The 17,344-nt window shown below is 38.6% G+C and overlaps 1 long non-coding RNA gene across 1 annotated transcript in view; it reads left to right on the top strand.

Moving 5' to 3' along the window:
- The window catches only part of LOC107181895, a 23,643-nt gene that overhangs the window by 4,552 nt on the left and 1,747 nt on the right, over positions 1-17,344 (top strand). Inside the window, exons 2-3 of the long non-coding RNA XR_001512603.1 lie at positions 13,964-13,967; positions 15,696-15,703. This is a non-coding gene — a long non-coding RNA (uncharacterized LOC107181895). The remainder of the gene's footprint in view (positions 1-13,963; positions 13,968-15,695; positions 15,704-17,344) is intronic.

The following is a 17,344-nucleotide window of genomic DNA, read 5'->3' on the forward strand; positions in this document are numbered from 1 at the left end:
TTATAAGATTTTTATTCTTACGTTTAAGTCCTTTATCCATTTTGAGTTTATTTTTGTGTATGGTGTACGTTGGTGGTCTAGTTTCATTTTTTTTTGCATGTATCTGTCCAATTTTCCCAGCACCATTTATTGAAGAGACTGTCTTGACTCCATTGTATGCTCTTGCCTCTTTTGTCAAATATTAATTGAGCATAATGGCTGGGTTGATTTCTGGGTTTTCTGTTCTGTTCCATCGGTCTATATATCTGTTCTTGTGCCAGTACCATTCAGTTTTGAGAACAGTGACTTTGTAGTATAGCTGATCCCTTGATTAGAAAGAATGTCAGTTCCTCTGCTTCCATTATGCATCTGAATTTATGTTTTTATAATAGAAATAGGTGGGATCAAAAGTCCTATTAGGTGTTGCATTAGCCCAAAATAAATTGAAAAAAAAAATTCTTGTAGTTTCCATGAAGGAACCAATGAACATTTTCTAGTATGATTGCACAGAATGAGAAAATAGACCACAACCTGTGGTTAGGCAGCACTACTTTCTAACCACAGTCCAATCACTGAGGTGCACACCTGAAATTAATAAAATAATGTATGTCAACTGTGATTGAAAAATAAAAATAATTTAAAAAAAAATAAACACTGTGTTTCTGCATCTTCTCTCACAAGGTTGTAGGTGACTTTGAACCAGAGCTGGGTCTCATTCTGAGTGGCATCTTTTGGTTGGAGCCTTACAACATGGACATTGATAGTTTGACAGACCTCTGTGTACACTGTGCCATGGTGTAGCCAGTCATATATACATGTTAATTAAATAGACTGAATCTTCACTGGGAGGTGAGGGAAAAAAGGCCAGAACAAACCAGTTATTTAACAGTTTCTATATGATGGCCCTTGAAGGGTAAATCGTGAGCCTAGCAACTTAGAAAGTTACACATTTCTCATTCTCCTCTGAAATGTGGCTTTACTCTTTTGGTTTCCTTGATGCTTTTTGACCTTAAGTAAAACTATCTTCATTTATTTTCATGATTAAAATTCTGGGAACTAGTGATGTTTCTGCTTACCTTAAATAGCATTGCTGATGTATTCAATGAAATAAGAACAATATAGAAAAACAAATGTCTCTGGAAGAGTCAGAATTAGAACCAGTGCTTTCCAATTTTTCTATTGCTAAGTTTATTGCACAAGTATAGGTCATTGGTCCATATCTTATGGCTCTTACCCAAGACCCAAATCAAGTGGAAATTTATAAACTTTGTTAAAATGTGGTACCTATGAATTATACATAAATTCGCTATTTAAATTTTTACTTAGGGTTGACTCAAGAGGACTCTTCTAGGTTTAGGGTTTAGAATTCTATATCCAGAAATGAAAGAAAAATATTCATTCTTTGCTAAGACCCCAACTCACTTCTGGAGATTTAGAAGTCTTTGACTTGGTGACTTTTAAATTCTCAAAGATGTTAATGACATTTTCTTTTAACCTCGGCATGCTATTTTAGTACTTTATTTGGGCTTTCAATATTGAAGCTATAGCATAACATGCCCCAACCCCCCAAAAAAATCTTCAATCTCCCTGGAAAAGGGTAAATTTTAGATTTGGTAACTAAGCCAGATATAGATTAAAGCAGCAATGACTGTGGTTAGACCCCATCCATTAACAAGATAATTCACCATAAGGAATTATGAGAAACCAGAACCTTTGGTTTGTATGACCCAGTGGGACAGTTAAAGATTGTTCCATCCACAAACCCCCTTTAGCTCTTGCTAATTCTAGCCCTAAGAGGGTTCTTCCTGAAATCAAATTCCCACAACTCCTGCCTTCTGGAGTTTGAGGCATATGGGACAGAAAGGAACACCTCATAGTTTTCTAGACTAACAAGCTACTGTAGCTCTTCTCTGTACAAGAGCCTCATTCAGGTTCCAATGTCACTAGTTTTTTCCTGTACCTGTTTTTGTTGTTTTTCTTTCTTTGTTTTATTTCTTCTTTAGCTTATTTACTCACTTGTTTTCTGAGAGTTTGGAGGCATTTATTTTGTTTGTTTTTATTTAACAGAGGCAGGCAGATCTAGTGTTTTTCTTTTTCTGGGGACTTGGGCTGGTGAGAGGTGGGTGGGGTCAGAAACTGGGGGCACAGATAAGGGCTCAGGAATACACAGAGATGTGGCAAGGGGGGGGAGTAGCTAAAGACAGTGATAGCTAGAGAGTTTCTCTTCCTACTTTCAAAGACTCCATCCATGGTTGCTATCAAGTAGATAATGGAAGTGCTTGAGGGTCCTGCATGATTAACTCCTCAGAAATTCCTAATAAATATGGTATAATAATAATAATAATAATATACCAGTGTGTGTTTATAACTATGTGAGTATTGTCAAAACATGAAAGCTACAGTGACTAGTTAACATGCAAGCCTCAGGAAGCCAGTAGAATAAACTGCATTCTTTAAATTTATTTCAAATTAAAAACAAATTAAGTGACAAATGAGAGAGAGTCAGTCTCCTAAAAGAGACAGAATGACTCCTAGGCCAGAACTCTTAGCTTTAATCTTATGGAATGTTTTGATATATAAAGAGAAGTGTTGTAATCTTTAGAGACTTGGCCAACAAAAAATATTATATAAAAGGAAAAACCAAGGAGAGTATAGAAAGTTGCTCTGTTGGCTTAGACTCGAGTCTAGATATGTTTTGAACTTCACATAACATTTACATCCAGGCCAAGGCTATCCTTGAAGATGGATGAATAGGCCATATCTGACCCCCTTGGCAAGATGATTACTTAGCATGTTTGCATCCAGTTACTTGCCTTCATAGTTTATTTCCTCGACTTTTACCTGATTGATGTAAAGAAAAAAAATATTGCTCACATAGACATGAATAGTCCAGTTATAAATCTCCATGTAAATTAATAAGTACTCTGGTTTCCATCTTAATCTGTGTGCCCTTTTTTTGGCCAAAATAAAGCTTCAAGAGCCAATCCACCTACAAAACAAATGGGACACATCCTGTAACTCAATAATTTGATCAAAATCCTTGCTAATTGAGATCTAACTAGCTCTAGTTGGCCTTACCTCTTCCAACATTACTCCACAGATTTCTTTTGATGTATATAGCAGTTGAATGTACCAGTATGTATATATGTTTTTTTATTTACAGTTGTGTCTGTGTCTGTGTCTAGCTTTGCATTCATTCATTGAACACTGCAAAAGTATGAAGAATACAAAAGTGAAAAAACAAAGCCCTTGTTTTCATAGAGTTGATAGTGGGAGGATTCAGACAAAAAGCAAACAAGCAAGTAAATATATGGTATTTCTCAATTGATGTTAAGTCCTATGAAGGAAGACATTGGATTGAGGGCAGAGTGTGATGAGACAACTGTGAAGGGGTATTGCTGCTTTGAATAGTGTGGCAGGGATTTCCTCACTATAAGGGGACACTTGAGAAGCTACTGGTAGATGTTGAGCCAATTCACACAGAACTGAGGTTAATTGTAAAAGGCATGGGGAATTTCAAATATAAATATCCTGAAATGAGAGTGAAACTAAAATATGTGTTTGGGTCTGAGTTCATTGTCTCCTTTTTTGTCTCTTCAAGAGGATGCTTAGAATTTTCAAGGAAGGACAATAAGCACAATGTAGGAGCAGATTAAGTGATGGAGAGACCAGAAGATGTGATCCTAGAAGTGCTAATCTATAAAATGTGGAACAATAATAATACCTATATCATAGAGTTGTAAGAAAACATTCACATATACATATATTTCTATATACATATACACATATATATATACTTAGACACATAGATGTATGCATATATAACACACATATAATTGTATCTTCATATATACATACATATATATGTATGTTATATATATAATATGTATGTGCCAACATAAGAAGTTTATTGCAGTAAATGAATCTAATGAACATCCATTTCAAAATTCCTTGTGATTCAGTTGAACTAATCTATCTGCCCCTCTTTTAATTTTTTTCTTTTTTTAAAAAATATATTTTATTGATTTTTTACAGAGAGAAAGGGAGAGAGATAGAGAGTTAGAAACATTGATGAGAGAGAAACATCGATCAGCCACCTCCTGCACATCCCCCACTGGGGATGTGCCCGCAACCCAGGTACATGCCCCTGACCGGAATCGAACCTGGGACCTTTCAGTCCGCAGGCCGACGCTCTATCCACTGAGCCAAACCGGTTTCGGCTTTTTTTTTCTTTTTTTAATTAAAAAATGTATTGAACTTACTGGTTTGACATTTGTTAATATAATTATATAGGTTTCAGGTGTACAATTCTATAATGTATCATCAGTCTTTAGTGTTGTATGTTCACCAAAGTCAAGTCTCCTTCCTTCACCATTCATCCCCCCTTTACCTTCTACCACCTTCCCCCAACCCCCTTTTATTTATTTTTCTTAAATGTATAATTCCTTAAGTCATTTCCCATTTCTGAAACATCTTTTACCAACATTAACTTCTAGCAAAGCCTACTTTAATGTAGTTCTTCTGGGGGCCTTCTCTGATCCCTCAACCTCCTGGTTTTCTCCCCCTTGGCACTGTGTCATGGTATTTAGGCCTTTGTAGTCCTAGGCAGTTACTGACACATGGGAACACTCTTGGCTCCCTTGAAGGAGTGTTGCTTTTCTATAGGATTTAAGTTGTATACATTTTTCCAGTTAGAGAGGTAGCACCAAGACTGTCCTGAGACTTTTTTAAATTGAGGGCTTCTAAGTGACCTCCCCAGTCAGAGCTGACCCAGCATGTGAGCCTATACCCTCTCAGAGCTCAGGCCCTTGGTCACCTGAATGTCTGGAAGTTCACTGAAATGGCAAATAATAATGTCTTTTATTTTCTTTCTGTTTCATGCCTTTCTCTTTTATACTCATATCTGTGTCCACATCTACAAAATTCTGTTTAATGTGGTTGTTCAGTATGTGCACTGTTAGAAAGGTGGGAGCGGGGAAATACCTTTAGCCACCCAGTCCTGCCACATCTTTATATAGAAGAAACTAAGGTTTTGCCCTGGTTTATGAGAAAGGGTCAGGGAGCTCACTGGCAAAGGTCTTATGTTTCAATTTATTCTGATAGCATTAGATTATGAACTAAAGATCCATACACATCCAGACAAGAGAGATTTTTCTGCTCTTATGCATGTGATACAACCTGCAAAATGAATATCTGATAAACACTGACTGATAATTCTATGCCACCTATTGGGACAAGCAGAAATAACCTTTTAAATTAGAAGAGAATATAGTCTAAAATGTCCAATTCTGCCTCAGGGATCCCTTTCTCTTCACGATGCTGGTTGGGGTGGAGTTGGTCTTGCAGTCAACTTCTTCTTTTCTTGCCATCTGTCCTCTAAGCCTCCTGCTGGGGACCCAGATAGCTGTCATCACTCAAGGCTGAAAACATCTGGCAACACACTCTAAGCGTCAGCATGACTCAGCATGATTCAGCATGGCTGTCCTGGGGGCAGATCCTTGCCTAGAAGCATATGCAGATCATGAAGATAGAGAGCATGGCACTGACTCAAACTGGGGCCCAGGCAGAAATGTCTATGCTGGGACTATAGGAAGGCAGCAATGGAGGATTAGACAAAAATGGAACATGAAGCTTATTTAGTCAGAGCTGAGGAGGTTGGAGAGGATAGAAAGTGCTGGGCTTATAGAAAGTACAGTCATCTATCAAATGTTCCCAGAGTACCTTCTATGTGCCAGACACTAATTTTAGTGCTTGAATCATAAATAAGAATAAGACATGTAACATCTCTTGCCTCCAGGAGTCCTAGTCAAAACAATAGTTCATGATAATCCAGTATTACAGTATTTTTCATACTTAATAAAGATTTATATAGGGGGTCAAAAATATGATTCTCTAGGTTCTTTCTAGGGAGTAAAGAATGGGCCAAAATATTTTACAGAATTGAGAAAGCTTAAGGTTGGCTTAGACAGACGAAAATAATTTTTTCACAATGGAACAATTCTTTAGGCAAGGTATAAGGAACTAGCTAAAATACAGTGAGACAGGGTGGCTTGGTCTAAGAGAGCTCCCATTGTTTCATGGTCAGAGAAGAAACCTTCACTACTCATCACAATCCTTCCTCCCTCCTCTCTTCAACACCAGAAGTTTCATAAGTAAGCCCCCTAGGGTCAGGGAAATCACATAAAGGAATGAAGTGTCAGGTAGAGTCTGTAATGAATATAAACCCAAACCTAATAAAACAAGGCAGCCAATGCTTTAACCAAATGACACCATAGGACGTAGGGAGTGACACCAACACTACCTAGTTCTTAATGTAATCTCGGACAAGTTGCTTAATGTCTCCATGTCTCTGAACTATAGGATGAAATTATGACTTAGTTCATAGATTTGTTATGAGGAATAATTTTACTTATTGCATAAAGAAATAGGTACACAGTATATGCTCACTAAGTGTTATCTGTTGTCATAATATTATAAGTGTATACTTATAACTAAAGGACACACCTTATTTTCAAAAAATTATTCGGATTAGAAATATTTTGAGGCATTTCTTTTTCCCTCTTTTTTTTTTTTGATGGGAAGAAAACAAAATTTATTGGGGGAAACAAAGCTTGAGGGAGGGAATACACAGACTAGGGGGCCCAAAATGGGTTACCCCATTTCCCTATATATTTAAATAAATATTACATATATTCAAGGTGTACAACATGATGGTGTGAGATACATATAAATTGTGAAATGTATTACTACCCTCAATAATTAACATATCTTTTTCTGAAAGTTGTCATTTTGTATATGTGATGACAGTAACTGAGATCTACTCTCCTAGCAAAAAAAAAAATTCATATTGTATCACTTACTATAGTCATCATGCCTTGCATTAGATCTCCAGATTTATTCAACCTACATAACTACAACTTTGTACCCTTTGACTAACACCTCCCTATTTCCCCCTCCTCCCCGCCCCAGTAACCACTCTTCTACTCTCTGCTTCTATGCATTAAACTTTGTATTCCACATATAAGTAAGCTCATGCAACTTTTTTCTTCTCTCATTCTTTTGTTTTAAACGTTGGCAGAAGATTCCATTTTAGAGAAGTCTTACAGCGGTAATATTTGGGAGAACTCTTATTGTAGGCTCTGAAAAGGGAGGTGCAAGGAATTTGCAGACTTTCTTCATATTTTTGTATTTCTAACTTATCACACAGCACTGCCCCTAGCATGGTGTCTTGGCCCTAGTTAGTATGTCACACAGACTGAAATAGACAGATAAGTGTATGTTTTGGGTGCAATGAGTTTCCAGTTACAGCAGGGTAAACAAAGATGCAGTGGGTTAGCCCTAAGTAGTAACTGAAGACTATAATACATGAATGTTCTCTTCCTTAATCAAATGTGCAGCTTGGCCTAGGGGTCAAGAGGTCATTTGGGCAGGTATGGGCCTCCAGTGTTATCCAGCCCTACCTATAACCTATAATTCAACAATCTCTGTAATCCAAGATAGAGCCTCCTTCTATTCGGAACTTGTTTCTAGTTTGTTTGTTTGTTACTTCTTTACCTCTCAACTTTCCTAAGGAGATGCAACCATGTTGAGGAAGTATATCTGCAAATGTGGTTTGAACTCTGATCTCCAATCTCCGAGGAAAGTGGGTAAATGTGGGTGGTAGAGGGTAAGAGTAGCTACTTCTGTTTCTTGGGTCCACAGTGGATGTCTGTGTGGGTGTTTTGTTTTGGGAAAAGCACAGTCTCTGCAGCAGAACTGAGCCCCCATCGCAGCCTCACTAGCTCGGTGGGCTTCAATAGGTTATTCCATCTCTTTGACCAGGGAGGTAGTCGGAGAGCCCAGAACACCTGGGTTCAAGTCACTAACTGGCTGCTTCTAAGGTATACGGCTTCAATACATTTTCTTGTATTTTCTGTGCCTCGGTTTCCTCCTCAGTAAGAAACATTAATCTACTTCTGAATATTAGTATGAGTATAAACTAAGATAGTTCATATGATGCACTTTATGTATATCCTAGTATGTACTAAATAATAAACAAAATATTACTTTTCACAAGCATGAATTATAAAACGTCCAATACATATAACTCACAGGTGATTTAAATACCCTACAATGGCACCAGGCATTTTGAAAGATTTCAATACTAATTCCCATCCCCTTTTCTTTTTCCTCTGGCTTAAATCCCTCTATTTCTTAAAGTCTATTCTCTGTTCACAAGTTCCTTAATCACTCTGTTTCCTGTTTAACTCCTGGTCAGATTCTTTGTGGACCTTTCATGCTTCAAAATCTTGGGTTGTATATACTCCCAATAAAGTGATTTTTTTAAACTTCAAAATTGTTGTCAGCTGCCTTTGTCTGTGCCCAGTGGCTTCAGAGGCTTCACCCCTTAAAGCTAAGCTCTGAATGTGGACCCTAGAACCTGGGAAGGTGGTCTTCCTAGGAGAAAGGGAAACTTCTGTTGCACAACATCTCAGGTCATTGCCAAAGTAAATATTGGACCTAGAGCATGCCTCTACATTTAAACAGTAGTTGGTGTTATTTTCTAGAAACTCTCTGCTGCTTTGAGACCTCTGGTCACTAGGAAGCCTATATTTCTGGCCTGAATTGTTGTCATTGGTTCAGAAACTATGTAGCTCTGGATGCTCATAGTAACCCCGTTAGATAGATACAACTACTATCCTTATTTCATAGATAATGGGGCTGAGCTCAGAGGAGTTAAGGCATAGCCCCTTGTTGATGGTGAGTCTCATGTGATAGTAAAATACTGCTGTGTTGTGCCTCCCTACCCTTTCCCATGCTCAGCCCTTAACTCACAATCTATTTCCCCTGAGACTCATGAGCTCCACCCAGAGCCACCAACCTGACCTGACCACCTATCTGAGCCCACAGACCTATAGCTCTTCTGGGACCTGATAGCTGGCAGCTACCCCCACCCTTGCCCTCTCTGCAACTTCTGATAGACACATCTTACACACCAGCTCCCAAAGTCCCTACAGGTGCCTTGGGTTTGCTGAGTCAACATTTCCTGGTTCAAGCTATGAGAGACTCCTGCTTTCAAATCTATAATTATCAATTTATCCATTCCCACTTCCTTCATCTACGGCTCAATTTCCATGCTTCCCCAGCTCCATCCATCAAATGCTCCTTGGCAGTACAGCAAGGGGCTATGAGCAGGACATTCAGTGTCTGACTGGGTCCAGGCACTAGCATTGTCCCTTATATGTCTGACTTCAGGCAAAAGCCTCAGCTCTTCTGAGTTTAGTCCTGTCATCTAAATATAGGAATAATAACTGTACTTATCTTACAAAGTTAGTGTGAGAGATATAGAAAGAGATATGACACACGGCCTATAAAGCAGAATTGATTAGACTTTAAAATAAAAAAAAATTCTCAAGAAATAGTAGATTTTATCATCCATTAACCCTGTCCTTCTTCACCCACAACTCTCTTACTCACTCTTTATATTTTTATACGCTTTCATTTCTCCTATTCATTCTCTCTTCCTTATAGTGCTTCCCCTTAAAACTAGTGATGCCAGGTATAAGATGGGATTTGGAAATGAGCCATTAAGAAGGGAGGTATTCTCGAAGAGGCCATATTCACCGAATGGATCATCTCACATCTCAACAAGGTTCAGGGAGGAGGGGGAGGAAGGATTAAGGTCAGTGGATGGAGCCAAGGAAGGAACACCAGGAACTGGGCTCAGGGCCTCCTAGAATCAGAGAATAGGGTCTGGATGCTGGGAGGCTTTTCTCATGAGAAACTCCTTCACTGAAGAGGGTCACAGACTGAGGAAAACCAGCCTTTGGATGTAGGTGAGGCGATTCTGAGAGGACAGACAAGAGAGGTGCTCTGGAGGTTTGGGGCAGGAGGCTTTCTGTCACAGGAAGAAAACCTGCTCAGTGTAGACGCTTGTCTCTCTCCTCTTCATGTCAGATGGGCTCCCGAGGTTAGACCAGGCTGCAGAGGGCCTTACATTTCCATCCGCTGGAGCCCTGAATGTGGAGAGAGCATTGTGGTTTTCACCTCACTCAGAACTCTTTCTTGCATTCTTCCCCAGCACATCAGTTGATAGTTTGATTAATCCAATCAGTAAGTGTAAGGAAAGCCTTCTCTCACATGTTCATATGTGTGTACATGATGGGGAACAGAGAATAACAGGTAATGCCATAGGTCTTCACAGAGCTATGTGAGTCTAGGAACTCAAGGTCAACCTTGTTTAGGGTAAAAACCCCTCTGAAACACCTGTGTCCTACTCATACAATCACGGTGAAACACTTTCTTTCATGAGGACAACCCCATGGTTTTTCCATTGAGCCCTTGTCTTTGCGAGACAACTTGATTTTTACAAAGTTCTTACAGAAATAAAAATCCTTTTGTTCTGTGTCACACAGTATAACTCAACTCTCTGTTCCAGAAGACAGTCTTACCATATTAGAGTTTTCATACATTTGTTAAACCCAAACTGCATGCTTTATAACAAATGCTGCTGACAATAACAGTGAAGCAGAGAGCCACAGTCCTTGTATTCACAAAACCAACCATTCAAATGAAGGCAGTGACCATAGCCACAACCCCTTCTCCCTGACCATAGAGAAATAAATAAAATGATATGTTATGCAAAATATTTACTACAGTGCCTGGCATAAGTCTGGTTAATTTTATTATTATTATAAGTGAACTGATGTAAAGTGCAGCAAAAAATAACTTGTGAGTGTAGCGAAGATGATTGCAGTTAAACACAATAAAATAGCAAATATTTCTAGCGTACGAAACGTATACAAGTCACTACTTTAAACTCTTTGGATATATTAACTCACAATCTTATGAGGATGTTTAAAACCCCATTTTACAGGTGGAAAACTGAGGCATACAACTAGTAAGAGGTGCTTAGTTGCCCTCCACTAGGCACTGTGGTTCCAGAGTCTGTGCTCTTAACCACTGCTGTTTACTACCTATGACTTCCTGCAGCAAAAGGTTTGAGTCTCTGAAATGAATTAGTGGGGATGGCTGTGTGGGGAGGGTGTCAATTTCTTTCCTAGTGTGTATGAGAACGGGAGAGAGAGGCAGCCTCGCTTCACACACCTAGTACCTCCTGGGCCTGGCTGAAGAAGAGAATTTCATTGCTGAATAAAAGGACCTGGGGACATCTGCTAGTTCAGGGGTATTGGGTTCAATGACATTCCCAGTTTAAGAGCTGAGGGAGCTGATGAAATTAACAGAAATTCCCTGTTGGGACAAAGTCCCTCGATTCCAGCCTATGTTTAGAGAAGAGGAAACTGAAGCTCAGAGAAGGGTAGGGGTTTCCTCAGTATGACTTAATTTGCCATGGAAATGCCCAGACCAGAACTCAAAGCTCTTGACTTACTGTTCAGGACACGTGCCCTGAGCCCCTTTGCCTCTAAATGCTCATTCTGAAAGAAGGAACAGAGGGCATCTGAAATACCTCAGATCATTTTCATGCCACAGCCAAAGCTGGGCAGACTCCGGACTATCTCTTTAAAAGTAAATATATCATTTAAGTACACAAATAAGCAAACCCTGCTCAGGGTCTGCGAGGGAGAGGTTGCCCTCCTGGTTCCTGGCCCTGTAGATAGTGCTATCAGAGCCCTGCCAGGGCCGCTCCAGTGCTGGGTCTTGGAGTGAGTCAGCCTCACACGGGCAGGACAAGCCATGTCATTCTGACCTGGACACTGAGTGTGAGAGAAGAAAAAGGGCTCATGGTTACAACCTCAGGCTATGGCTCTAATTTCTCCCTAAAAAAGGAACAACACTCAGAGTTCTATGTATACCCCGTGTTCCCTTTTGTGTGCACCTGAGCCCCGAAGAGCTCTCTGCTGTAAGAGTGAAGGCAAGACCACTGCACTATGTGCCGTCTCATCCAAACCCTGGTCTGGCTTCACATACCAGTCATGATCAATATCCCGCCTCCCAGGCCAACATGCTTGCATTTGCATAATAGTCAAGGAATCATGGAGGAAAGTACTCTTTCATTGTTTTCTATTTTTCTTGCTTCAATGGCTCAGTGAGAAAAAATGTAGGTTTTTTTTCTCATAAATTGACAATAGATTTAATTTAATAACAATGTTGTTGTGTTTGTGTAAATTCTCAACAGTTTTTAATGGCTAGTGTCTGGAAAAGTTACTTTATGGTGAATAAAAAAGAAACCCATTATGAATGCAGAAAATAAAAGCTATCATCTTTAGGCCTCAGTTTTCTTATCAATAATATAAATATTATAAAAACTACCCACATTATTGTGATAATGCATATATACAGCACCTAGTTCTATGACTGACACATGGTAGAAAATCAGGGAAAGGCTTTAAAGAGTATTTTAATGACTCATTTCTGACTCTATTTGATGGATAGTAGACAGTAAACAATACATAATTAATGTTCCAAAAATGTGACTAGGGGAGGGTTAGGATAGAGGTAAGAATTCAATATTTTATAACCAAAACCATCTTAAAACAAGAGCTTGAGTTTTTCCAACAGAATGGACTGGGGTACTATGCTTCCTGTTTAGCTATCCTCGGATAGAAATCTCTTCAAAGTATTAGTAGTCCCAAAAGGGCACTGTTTAAAGGTAAATGTTGCCTCCAGAATGGCCATGTCCTCTTCCAAAAAAACACAGGCATTTCCTTCTTCTGTTCCCTGAAGCCACCAGAGAGGTGACCTCTGCTTACCTTCAGGGTTAGAGAAGACTTAAGAAGTTTGGGTGTGCCCTTAAGGGTTGACATAATTTTCTTCTTTGTCTACCAAGTTCAATTCTCCTGTCTACCTCCAATGCCTGTGGCAGTAGGAGTGGGACTGGAAGTGTTGAGAAGCTGCGGATTCAGATGAGGGAAAATAGAAGATATTAGTGTCCATTCCCTATTAACAGGCTCTTAAATCATTTATGAAGCATGGGTTGTGGATTAGAAATTGTTTTTCAATTTTTTTGACTGCCTTTGACATCAGAATCTAACCTGGGCAGCTAGGATGAATTAAACAAGGCCGGGTATGTCAGATCTGGGACAGACACATGCCTGCTATCTTCCATTTATAGTTACGGAGTTGAATATTTGTCTTAAGTGCAGTACATTTGCTTATCTGTATTACAATTTATTTTGTTGGTTTGTTTTCTTCCCCTCTGTCAGCAACACTTTTGGATCTAGTTGCTCAACAGTCATAACATTTTATAATGACGCCAGGAGGCTTGGGTGGGCTACCAGAGAAGCCATGGCTAGTGAATGAAACAAGGGCCACACTGAGAAGTCAGATATAGGGAGTGACTGGGGAGGATGTCTCATGAGGGAGCATTAGCAAGAAGAATAGAGAATAAAGAAAGGAGAAGAATGATAAATATACTACAAACCCAAGTCCTGAGTGATTTCTATAAGGTTCATGAGTAAGAGAGATAGAAAGACAGTAGGGTCTAGCATTTAAAATTTGGATGTGGGAAAGTTCTGGCTGAGGAAAATGTCTTTAGAAACAGGCATGGAAAGAATGGTCAAAATGTGATGTAAGTGGAGGCTAAGACTAACCAGGTGAAAATTACTGGGAAATTGCAGGAAAACCGTTAATATCTATGTATTGGAACTTCCATCTGAGAAATATTACTCAACACTTAAAGAGGAATGAACTATTGAAAAATACAACAGTCTGGATCAGGGGTGGGCAAACTTTTTGACTCGAGGGCCACAGTGGGTTCTTAAACTGGACTGGAGGGCCGGAACAAAAGCATGGATGGGGTGTTTGTGTGAACTAATATAAATTCAAAGTAAACATCATTACATAAAAGGGTACGGTCTTTTCTTTTCTTAGTTTTATTCATTTCACACGGGCCGGATCCGGCCCATGGGCCAAAGTTTGCCCACAGCTGGTCTGGATGAATCTTAAAGGCATTATGCTGAGTCAAACTACTCTCAAAAAGCTACATACTATATGATTTTTGTTGTATAACATTCTTGAAAAGATAAACTACAGTGATAGAAAGCAGATCAGTGATTGCCCAGAGTTAAGAGTGGGATGGATATATGACTATAAAAGGTAGTGTGGAGGAGTTGTTTTAGTGTGTTGGAACTGTTCTGCATCTTGAATAAGTCAATTTAATAGTATGCTAATAAAGAGAGAGAGAGAGAGAGAGAGAGAGAGAGAGAGAGAGAGAAAACCAGGTCTAATACTCTCGTTTTACAGATGGAGAAACTGAAGACTGAGGTGAGTCTTGGAGAAGATCACATGGCCAGTGAGTGTTTCTGGAGCCATAGAGACTTCTTAACCAACTTCCATAATTGCATAGTGAGCCAGCGCCCCCCCACCCCCCACCCCCCACACACGCATATACACACATGCATGCAAAGCCATACCCATGTCCACAAACCACCCATGAAGGAAGGGGAAGGAGATAAGACCTAGAGAAAGGACTTCTTAGAGGCTTGGTTACATTTTAGTTAAATGTTTGGAAATGTGGAGGTAAACCTTTTTTTTTTTTTTCCAGAATTCAGGTAAAAATAAAGAGAAACTTCACCATCTTCATTACCATGCTTAAATTATTAAATGTCTAAAACTAACACCTCTCCTCCATAAGTCAGAATTGTTATATAATTGCCAAGCTCTGTGTCCTTAAACAGGATGTTTGAAAGCTGCATGCTACTTAGATATTTTTGTCCCTTCTCAGGAACTGCTGAGTCAGCATAAACAGGCAACCAATTGATCCATGTAAAGCTCTTGGACTAACCCCTGAACAGGATGTTGACTCTGATTATGAAAAATTAACATCTTTCATGAATTAAATAAATCAACTCTAGCCACATCACACAAATAAAATTGTTTATTTGTATTTATTTATTTTATTTACAGCTTTGGAGGTTTATAGAACGGCAGACAGTAATTCTTGGAAAGACCAGAAGCTGGTGAGGGAACATAATTACACTCCTGGCTGCGTTTGTACTATGATAGAGAGTACACTGCAAAACATAGGCATGGCTCCTGATTTGTGTCAGTACTGACTCAGATGTTCTGTATGGGAGGCTCGGAGGTTTGGCAAACTGGGTAGCAGAGGTCAGGATGAGAACAGACTGAGACTTATCTGAAAGCTGCACTTATTTGGAAGGATTCTGTTTTTACTTAAATTCTCCTGTAAATATCCTTATATATGACTGGATTGGTAGATAGATATTGATCTATTAATTAAAAAAGATTTTTCAAAGGAAGTAATTATTTAAAAATGTTATGTGTTTTATTTAAAATTGAAATTTATACATGTATATTTATTTTTTAAAATCAGTATTTTTCAATATTCCATGTTTTTTTTCATAAATTTTTGACAATTTATACAGGCTATTTAAATATCGGTAGAGTGTAAAATTATTTTATGGCATCCCTTGCTACCTACCACATAAGTAAATTTGGGTTATTAACGCAATCTCATCACTTATCCTTATTTACATTTAGGTTCCTCTATTCCTTTTACTGAATGCATGAGCTCTGATTCATACGTGATTTTATTTTTCAGCACTGTGCCTGTAAATTTGTACCACACATTTATTACGGTAGGGCATCTTCCTGTAACAATCATGAGAGTAGTGTTGGAATCCTCTTCTCATGATTGCTTGGGAAATAAAGTAAATACATTTCATTTTCAATTTTTACCAAACTTTTTACTTGTCTAAGTTTCAATGCCATCAAACCTTTCCTTTTTTACTTATTGCCATCCCTGCAGTGGTCCATAGAGATGCAGGTTCCCTCTGTGAGGTTCATACTCTAAAATGGTGCTCATTGTAGGCCAATGACAAAGGTAAGTAGCAATCTATGTCCCTAAATGAAATGCACTTCATATGGCAACTTTAGAAAAATAAAATGGTACATAGAGAACAACACCCAAAATAACCATGAATAGAACCCTCAGGTCCAACTTTCTAAGAAGCATCACTAACCATTTGCACAATGACTGAATCCTTTAGAACAATTTTAGTAGTTTTTAGTTGTCCTGTATCTATATACTAGCATTCCTCCTATTTTGAAGGAATTCATTACTTAGCACTTAGCTTTTTATTAATTCTGTCCCACCACAAAAGTTAAAGGATGAGAGTTTTGCTCTCTCCAGACCCCAAATCCAGAGCACAGTCTTATCCAGGCTCTGACATTTAGAGTCTATACCTTGGTTCAAGAATGCTAAAAAAGTAAGTTGAAACCTGTAACTTGGTTCAAAAGTGACATTAAAAAATAAGGAATAAGCCCTAGCCAGTTTAGCTCAATGGATAGAGTGTTGGCCTATGGACTGAAGAGTCCTGGGTTTGATTTCAGTCAAGGGCACATGCACAGGTTGTGGGCTCGATCTCCAGTAGGGGGCATGCAGGAGGCAGTGGATCAATGATTCTCTCTCATCATTGATGTTTCTATCTCTCTCTCCCTCTCCCTTACTCTCTGAATGATTTTTTAAATAAATAAAAAATAAAGAATAAAATGTAAAGCCTGGAAGTTGTAACCATGGTGTCCTCAGCTCTAGGTTTTATACCTGTGGTAGAAAATCCCATGTCTTATTTCTGCTAAAAAGAAATTGATGGAAACCTACTACTTGTTCCATGGGAAATGCTTTATTTCCTGACCTTTTGCATATAATGTTGAATGCCACCCAATTATTCTGCCAATAAGTGTCATTTATTAGTCTAAGAGAGTCAGAGTCCCTAACTTGAAAATTCTATTGCTTACAAATATTTCCAATAATACAGTAAATCTTATAAATGATATTTTTCACATTGGTTATTATCTGGATTTTCATTGCTAATGAAAATATATATATTAGAATGTACACATAGTATATTATATAGGTTATGATATATATTCTAATAAAACATTCTATAAATACTAGAAGCCTGGTGCATGGATTCATGCACATTGAAAGGAAATTAATTAGAAGAAATATTTTAGAGGCTGGGAAGGGACCATGGGAGATTGGCCAGCCAGGAGGTACTGCAGGAGGGTTCCAGGGTGTGTCAGCCCATCTCTTGCAGTCCTGATTGGCCGGATCCTAGCAGCAAGCTAACCTATGGATCAGAATGCCTGCCCCCTGGTGGTCAGTGCATGCCATAGTGACTGGTCAAATGGTCGAATGAATGGTCCGACACTTAGCATATTAGGCTTTTATTATATAGGTTATATTTTATTTTAATACATATATTCTAATACAGGCTTAATATTATATATATATATATATACACACATATATATACATACATACACACAGAGGTAACCAGATAATTATCTTAAATTTGGTGAACCAGCTTTCTTGAAAGCTAACAAAAAATTAAATTAACCTAGACTAGCATATGGACTTCTGTTTCCACATTTTTGAGTTAATTTATTGCAGCATGTGAACCTA

Source organism: Myotis davidii, unplaced genomic scaffold, assembly GCF_000327345.1.
Source record: "Myotis davidii unplaced genomic scaffold, ASM32734v1 scaffold694, whole genome shotgun sequence".
Lineage (NCBI taxonomy): Eukaryota > Metazoa > Chordata > Mammalia > Chiroptera > Vespertilionidae > Myotis > Myotis davidii.